Below are 8,022 nucleotides of genomic sequence, written 5' to 3'. Positions count from 1 at the left end.
AGTTCAAACCAGGGGACTTGGGATATGGTTTAGGTCTGTAGGAGTGCTAGGTTTAAAAAAAACACCAACTCTCCTTTTGTTTGCAGGAGGAATTAATAAGCCTGAGTAGATGGGCACATGTGTCTTGGGGGTCCCCCAAACACTTGGCAATAGTTAAAGTCTCATGAAATGCAGCTGCTTGTGATGAAAGGCACCAGCTGCTCTGCACTGGGAAAGGATGGAAACTGCAGGGAGAATTCAAAATATTTTAGCAGCAAGGGCTTCAGAAATTTAAATAGTAAAAAATAACTGAGTCTTTTTTTTCTTGTTCTGGGCGTACAGTCAGGTCTGGCTCTGTCTTGTGGCACAATGCTTCACTGTGGGAGCGTTAGTTTGAGAAGGGCAACTGTCCTGCTGCTCCTTGTAGGTGTTGGGTGTTTTCCTATTTCTGTTCTAGCTGTTCAGCTTTAGCACCCAAAGCAATTGCAAGCTCACGGAGACTACCTAGAAGCAAGACTGAAGCAACTGTATAATGGGGAAGTCTAAGATCAGCTTTCCAGTCTTTAAATGCTTTGTACTTAAATATGGCACCGAGCTCTCAGCAAACAGATGGTTTGACCTTCCTTCTGTCTTAGTTGTCAGAGCGGGTTGGGCTGTGAGTTGCTGAGTGTTTGTCTGGGAGCGGAGTGGGGTGGCCATGCCATCTGGCGTGTGGCTCTGGACGTGCTGGATCACACTGATTGTCAGCTTTTGGGATGGATCCGGCGTCGATACAAGCAGCTCCCTGGCAGCACCTGCGTGATTCAGAGCCCAAGCGATGAAAAACAGCTCTTGGAAGGAAAAAGGCTCAGTGTGGTGTTGTCGTGCTGTTGGATGCAATCACACAGTCCAGAATAAAACCCTACATTTTAAGGAGCAGTCCTGCGATGGTCATGACAAATGACTCGAGGAGACCAAATGGAGTTTGTTCTCCTTATGTCCATGGCATTTAAAAGCCAGCGGGCTGTGCAGTTGTACTTTGTATTGCGTCATCATGCCAAAGTCAAGTAATTGATGGGACCAGTAACAATCTATATGAGAGCATTAAATGCCTTGGGAAAATGAAAGGGACCCCAGGGAGCCTTTGGCATCTGTCACTGACACTTTTGGGAAGGAGGAGAATACCGATTGCTGTGCAGAGTTTGACCTGGACTGGCTTTTGTAGCCAGGGTGTGTGGGTGAATCTTCTGGTCTCCAACAGGCCTAGGTATTTTTGTGCCTTAGTTTTGATGTTGTGAAGGAGGCACACTGCAGGTTGTAGGCACAGGGGGAATTGCAGCTATGGATTTATAGAGGGACCCATCTGGCTGGGCTGGGTTGGTGCAAGACATATCAATTTCTCTGAACAAGAAAATGACTTGTTGATCAGCTGGTGGGGTGGTGGGGTTTCAGGTGGAGGGCGGGGGCGTGCTTGGAGGGCAGTGTGCACCGCAAGGCAGCGGACCTCCCCTTCTGTCCCTGATCTGTCTCGCTTCTGAATGAGTCACATCCCTTCTGTCCCTACATGCAGCCAATGGGACAGAGATGGGATTGAAGTGGAAATTTGGGCCATGCTGGTATGGCCCACACTGGCACCAAATGTGGATTAGAGCCAAAGGTTCCTGCTCCTTCTGCATAAATGTCTTCAGCAGGCAGGAACACACTGAGCCCCAGGCTGCTTACTGCATCCCTGCCCTTTCCAGGCCATATCTCCTGGGATAAACCACCAAATCCTGGTGTCCCATGTAGGCAGTACTCAAAATAAAGTCATGAAAAGGGGAGGGATGGAGGCGTGGATGAGTCCTGCAGCATGCTGGCTGGTGTACCTGGGGAGCTGTTGGTAGGAAGAGCACACAGACATGCTCAGGCTTTTTATAATCAATAGATTGATCAGCCTTTACTGCCATGGCATCCTGGGGTAAGCCCTGGACTAGGCTGGATGGAGAGAGCGAGAGCTTTGTCTCAGTCAAGGCCAGCAGTACAAGGGGGAATCTCCTGGCTCAGGGCTTTAAAAAGTGATCGATTGCAGGATAAAATGGGGTTGAGCCCAGTGTGGGTTATTGCAGAACTGGTAGCAATGTTTTTTTTGGGGGGAGAGGTGATGGCCCTTAAAGCCCTTCATTCACGCTCAGGAAATTTTAGTGATGTGAGTCGGGGACAGTCACCATCTCTTCATGTCTCTGCCTGGGAAACAAGGTAGCATGGGAACATGGGTTTGCAGAGCTATAGTCATGGATTTCTGCGGAGCTTCACAAGAGGGCAGAAAATGGCTGCGGAAACGTCTGTGTGACAGTGACTTTCTGATGGAAAATTCTTAGGGACGCTGTGGTCTGCTCTGAGGCAGAAGCGTATTGCAGATTTGCCTGGAGAGCTGGTGTAAACATGTAGCAGACAGCAAAAACAAGAGAAGCATCCCTGCTGTGAGCACCCTGTGTGAGTAGTTGTGTATTTCATATGAGCAGAGTCACAGCTATCCTCGTCCCTCTGTCTCCTGGGGAGGGCAAAGGGGATTTATTCCAGATACAAGTATGGGGAAAGTGGGAAGGAGAAATGAAGCTATGGGAGGGTGTTTAACCAGGGTTGTGGGAGGTTGGAGAATGGATGGTTGGGGATGCGGTTGTGTGGCTAGCTGTTCCTTCGCTCAGCTAAAGTTCAGGCCCTCCTGTCCCAGACACGCTGCTTCTCCTGTTTCCAGCAGTTCCCAAACAGGAACTGTGGTTTGTACTAGTGCACTGGCCTGCAAATTGATGTGGTGGAGGGAGAAGATATATGTTCTCCCTGGTGCATTCAAACCACCAATCATCACCAGACGTGCATGGTGGAGTGTCCAGGGAGACCTATCCCCTTGAGTGTGCACAGCGGCTCTCAGGGTGGCTGATCTTTGCTTTGCTTAGATCTGGCCTAGGGAAAACCCTGCTTTGGCCAGGTCTAAAGCAAGCAGCCTTGGCCCTGTGGAGCTCCATGTTTGCCAGCATCGAGGAAACTGTAAGATGAATTTGTATGTGCAAAACTAAAGTCATCACCCATGTGAACAGGTGCTTAACCCCTGCTTCTCCAGCTCCTGTCAGGGTAGCCAGGGTGTGTTGAGATGTGCCATGTGTCTGGCACCACAGGGAGAAGCAGCCAGCAGTCCCAGCTTGTCCTTTCCTACAGGCTTCAACTGAGCCCCAGGCAACCGTTTTCCCAGAGCCAGGGGTCAAATGAGCGCCTTTGAATCTTGACAAGGAGAAGGGAGCTGGGAGTGCCGATTTTTCACTCCTGCTCTTGTCCTAACAAGATTGAACCTTGGGCTCTAAGGACTCAGTAACAAGTTTCTCCAGGGCTGGGATGGGTGTTGCATGTTTTCCTTTTTTCCCCACTTCTGAAGCAGAGAGGACAACCTCGAGCTCTGGATATTTATGCTCCCCTCCATTGATCTGTCTATAGGAACAGAGCCCAGGAGTCCTGACTTGCATGCTCCCCGCCGCCTGTAACCCCTACCCACTTGCTGTGGGAGCAGATGGTGAACTGTGCAGAGCAGACGGCCGCCTGAAACGAGCTTATGGTGTAAGCCCGCATGGCAGCCCCTGCGTGGGGAGTGCTCTGGGTTGCAAACTGGCACAACAGGGAGCAGAGCAAGGATGGATCCAGCATGCCAAGAATTAATCTTACCCCGCTTAAGTGCTGGGAAGAGTCTGGGGAAAAACAGCAGGGCTGTTTGGACCTGGGCTTGAACTGAACATCCTGCAAAGTGAAGTCTTATCTCTTAAACCCTCATCTGTGAGGTGGGATTTGCCTGGGATGTCCTGGCAGCCAGGCTGACTCCCAGGGCAGCGCAGAGCCGGATCCAGGGCTGGTGGCACCTGGGCCACCAATTATTTTCCCTAGTGGTGACTCTGGCCTGGAGGTGGGACTTGCTCCCAGGGATCTGCTTTAGGAAATCAGTGCCAAAGTGTTTAAAATAATTTACAGGCCAGTTTCACTGTTCCTCTTTTTTTTTTTTAAAGGAACTAAAAATATATCTTCAGTTGTAAAGCAAAATAAAAACACTGCCATCTTGCATTCCAGTTATTATACAGTAGCTGGCATTCTTTAGACAAAGCTTAAAATAACCATGAACATACCAGTGAAAATAAATGGGTGAGTCATGTTTGTTAATGCAGGATCAGAAGTATTGCTCTTGGCTCTCCTACTGTGTAACATCGTGTGCTCTCTCAAGCAGATACAAGGTTTTGGCTAGCCCCGTGAAAGAAAATTTGGGATCCATCAATTCCAGGTCCTCCTGAATGGGACCTTGTGTAAGAAGGTTTTAAATCAGGGACTATTTTTTACTTATTTGTACAATCTCTGGCACTGTGGTGTCATAAGCACCACGTAGTGTAAACTGTCAGTAGGAATTAGACTTGTGCCTCACTCTTTGGCTGTGCAAGCCTGATTTTGAGGGGTTAAATGGGGAAACTCACTCAAATACTCATCTCCAAAGTTGCTGGTGAGCTGGTCTGGCTCCTGCACTCCTCTCTGCTCCTACTTTGTGCCTCCTCCTTGGGGCTGGAGTTGAGAAAGGAGGAGGATGGTACCAGCACCACGATTTCAGAAGTTGCTCATAGGCTTCAGGCTGCACAGGGTCCATCATCTACTCTTTGTCTACAAAGACCCCAAATTTCCCCTTTGGAAGGACTGCTAGTGCTAGCATTTGGCGCTCTGCCTCTTGCCTGCAGTTGGACACAGAACGGGGCCAGCAGGATGTCATTAAAATCACATCTCAACCATTTTGGGGGCTGCTGGAGAGGCTGGACAGAGCAGCTATAGAAGTGGAGAGCAGTGACCCATGGTGATGTGCTGTTCGGCATGGCCTACCGGCTCGACGTCTGTCAAAGTCAACTCACTGCAGCCAAAGCAAGGGGAATTTGTGACCAGCAGGACAGATGCTGCATTTTTCCCTGTGAGTTAAACTCATGGAGGTTTCAGGGTGGTTTAAGGAGACATCAGTGAACCTATGCGGAGCAGCTGTGATCTCCAGGGCTTAAAGACTTTGACAGCCCAGCTCTGCTGAATCTTGCTGGTGCTCTGGAAGGAGCTACCTTTCTGGCTGTCTGGAGGTGACTGTCCCTGCAGGAGGGACAGCTTAGTGCTCACATGTGTCTGCATCCTGCTGCCACGGTTCACAGCCTGCCCCGTTAGCACAAGCTGCAAATGACAGTGATTGAAGTCAGGCAGTGACATATGGCAGCTAGGGAGGTGAGAGACGGTGGTGTCGGCTGGCTGTGTTATGTGGTGGGGGCAGAGAGCTGCTGGAGGCAGCAAGTGCCATGTACTGGCACTTTTGTGAAAGGACAGATCCAGGCAATCAGAAAGGACTCCGGAGGAGACAGGGTAGCTAATGTGGAAGATGCACAGCAAGGATTCAAGCAAGCAACTGGTCAAGGACCTTTCTGAAGGACCTGTAGTGAGATGTGAAGCAGAGTGTCAGTGGAACCATAATCTGCATAATCCCTGCATAATTCATCTGCATTCAGGTACGGGCCCGCAGCTGCCCCAGGCATGTCCCAAGACTCCCTCTGCGAGGGTCTCAAGTGATGCAAGGTGGAGCTTAGCTCTGCCTTGAGGTGGTTTACACTGCACCTGGGTATGGACTTCAGCATCATCATTCTCTAATCATCCACCCATGGGCTGGCAAAATGGGAAATATGGGGTTCATGTTGCCCCCCCCAACCTTCATCTTTTCTGATATCATCCTCCTCCCTCAGGAGGATTTCCGTGTCTTCCTCTTTTCACGTCTTTAAATATCCTAGTCCAAATATTGGCCAGCAAGAGGGATTGCTTATGCTTCTAGTTAAGGAAAAAACCCAACCTACCAGGGACGGGTAGCACTGCCTGGTGCAGCATGATGGCTCCTGTATTTCTAGCGTGATGCTCTTTCTTACATATTGTGGCTATGGGTCCTTAGCTTGTGCTGTTCAGGACAGACACAAGCTGAGAACTACCACCTTGGGAGGAAAATCAGGGAAAAAGAAAAGATCAAAAAATAATCTCAGAGTGCTGCTGTGTGTTGCTGACAGAAAGCATTAGTGTTCAGTTCCTGGGATAGAGCTTGGCTTCATTAGAGAAGTTAGTAGTGATGCATATTAATTGAGGAGGAACACATTTTTGTTATTTATGAAGGGGAGTAATGCTTTTTCATATGAATATTTAATCAAGCACCCCCCTCTCCCCTGTTTATTTTTTCCTCCTTGTTTCAGCCAAGCTCAAGTGTGTTCCCAGGCAGAAGGAGCCAAACTCGCTGCTGTGCCATCTAAAAAACCAGCCCTGGTTTGTGACCTCCCCTGTCTCAGGGGCTTAATGCTTCCATCTGTGGCTCTGTAATTCTTTGATTTTTATTATTGCCAATGTGCAAAGAGTCAGAGCACCCAGTCTGGTGTGAGATTTCACCTCATCCTGCTCCAGATGTTGCCTGCGAATGGTGCTCAGGCCCTGCGAGGCTGTCCAAAATCTCTTTATTCCTGCAGAGGTTGAAAATCACAGTTTGAAATCCCATTCCCTGCCTGGGTGTCTGTATCAGTTGGAGCAGGATCCTGGCATTAAGGCCAGCAACAAAGTGGGTCAAGATGCCTTCTACAAGAAGAGGTTCTGCTGGTGCTGGGTGTCCCCCAGGAGAACAGGTGTGCTGTCCGCTTTCCTAAATGCCAGAAGAGATTTGAAACTAGAACTCCCTAAGTCCTTTTTCAGTAGAAATGCCTTGAGAAATGATTCCTCTCCTCCTACCTCCAGACTTTGTTTTTATCCCTTTGGAGTTCTGGTGGTGGGTGGAGGAAGCTGCAAGAAATGTCAGGGCAACCCTGCTTGGCTGGAGGCATAGCTGAACATTTTGGGATGACAAAGTGGCCTTTTCTAATGTCCCCTGGCAAAGCAGAGGCAGAGGAGAGCTCCTTGTCTTGCCTCTAGACCCTGGCTGCCTGGCTACAGCCACCTTACATCCATTTCAGCTTGGCGTTCAGGGTGCATCAGGCTGCTTTGTGTTGATGTGATCAAGTCGCATTGGACCTTTGGCCAACAGGGTAAGCGACTCCTTCCTCTGTTTTCCTTTGCCTCCAAAATAAAAGGGAAGAAGCCAGAGGCTGCTCTGCAGTTGCAGTCATTAGGGCTGTTCTCCTGCTTCCTTGACAATGTGCTAATTGCTTGCCTGGCCAGCGGGTCTGCTGGGCTGCTTGCTGCAGGAGACTGCTGGGGCTTTTTTGTTCTTGTTCCTCTTAGAAAAGCAAACTAAATATCTGCTTTTCCCCATCCCTTCTGGGTTCAGTGGGAAATGGGGTGTATTGGACTTGTGCTCCAGATGCCCAGAGAACAGGAGAACCACTAAGCCCCTGGCACTCCTTCTATGTGCACAACTTTGGAGAGCAGAGGAGAAAAGTTCCTTCTTTGCCAGGACTGAGGATGAGTGCTGCTCTCTCCCTAGACTGGGGCAGTTTGGATTAATGTGCAGGATTCTCACTTTCCCCCTCTCTTAACACCTGCAAAGTAAACAGGAGCTGGTAGCTCACAGTGAGCAACATTTTGCAAAAGAGGAATTTAAACTCTGCTGAGCAGCTTTCTCACAGCAATAAGCTCCCGTGATTGCATCCCCTCTGCTGATGCAATGGCCTAGAAGTCATCCAAGCTGTCTCGCCAGTCAGCCTTGTGTCCGCCAGCCCTGCCTGAGTGGGGGCTGCACACTCGCTGCCGCCTTGGGTGACTGTCAGCACGCAACGGGCAAGGTTATTACGGGTGACAGCCTTGTCACCCTTCTGATAAATCAGGCACCAGTGCAGTATCGATTGTGCTTAAATTCACTGAAGACAATAAATGACCCATCTCTCTATTTCATTTTTTCTTAATAGAGAGAATGGTCTTGCTGTTAAAAATCCTGCCTTGGGTCTATCCGGAGCTAACAGTATTGGGCAGTTTCTGCTCACCTCGGCTGGCAGCATATTTTCCTCCTGCCCTGGAGCTGCAGTGGGGCTGGTGGGTGGCTGTGTGCAATGCTGCACGGAGGTGGCAGAGCCCCGCTTT

Source organism: Haliaeetus leucocephalus, unplaced genomic scaffold (assembly GCF_000737465.1).
Source record: "Haliaeetus leucocephalus isolate CR32 unplaced genomic scaffold, Haliaeetus_leucocephalus-4.0 Scaffold1000, whole genome shotgun sequence".
NCBI lineage: Eukaryota > Metazoa > Chordata > Aves > Accipitriformes > Accipitridae > Haliaeetus > Haliaeetus leucocephalus.
This window is presented reverse-complemented; position numbering follows the sequence as displayed.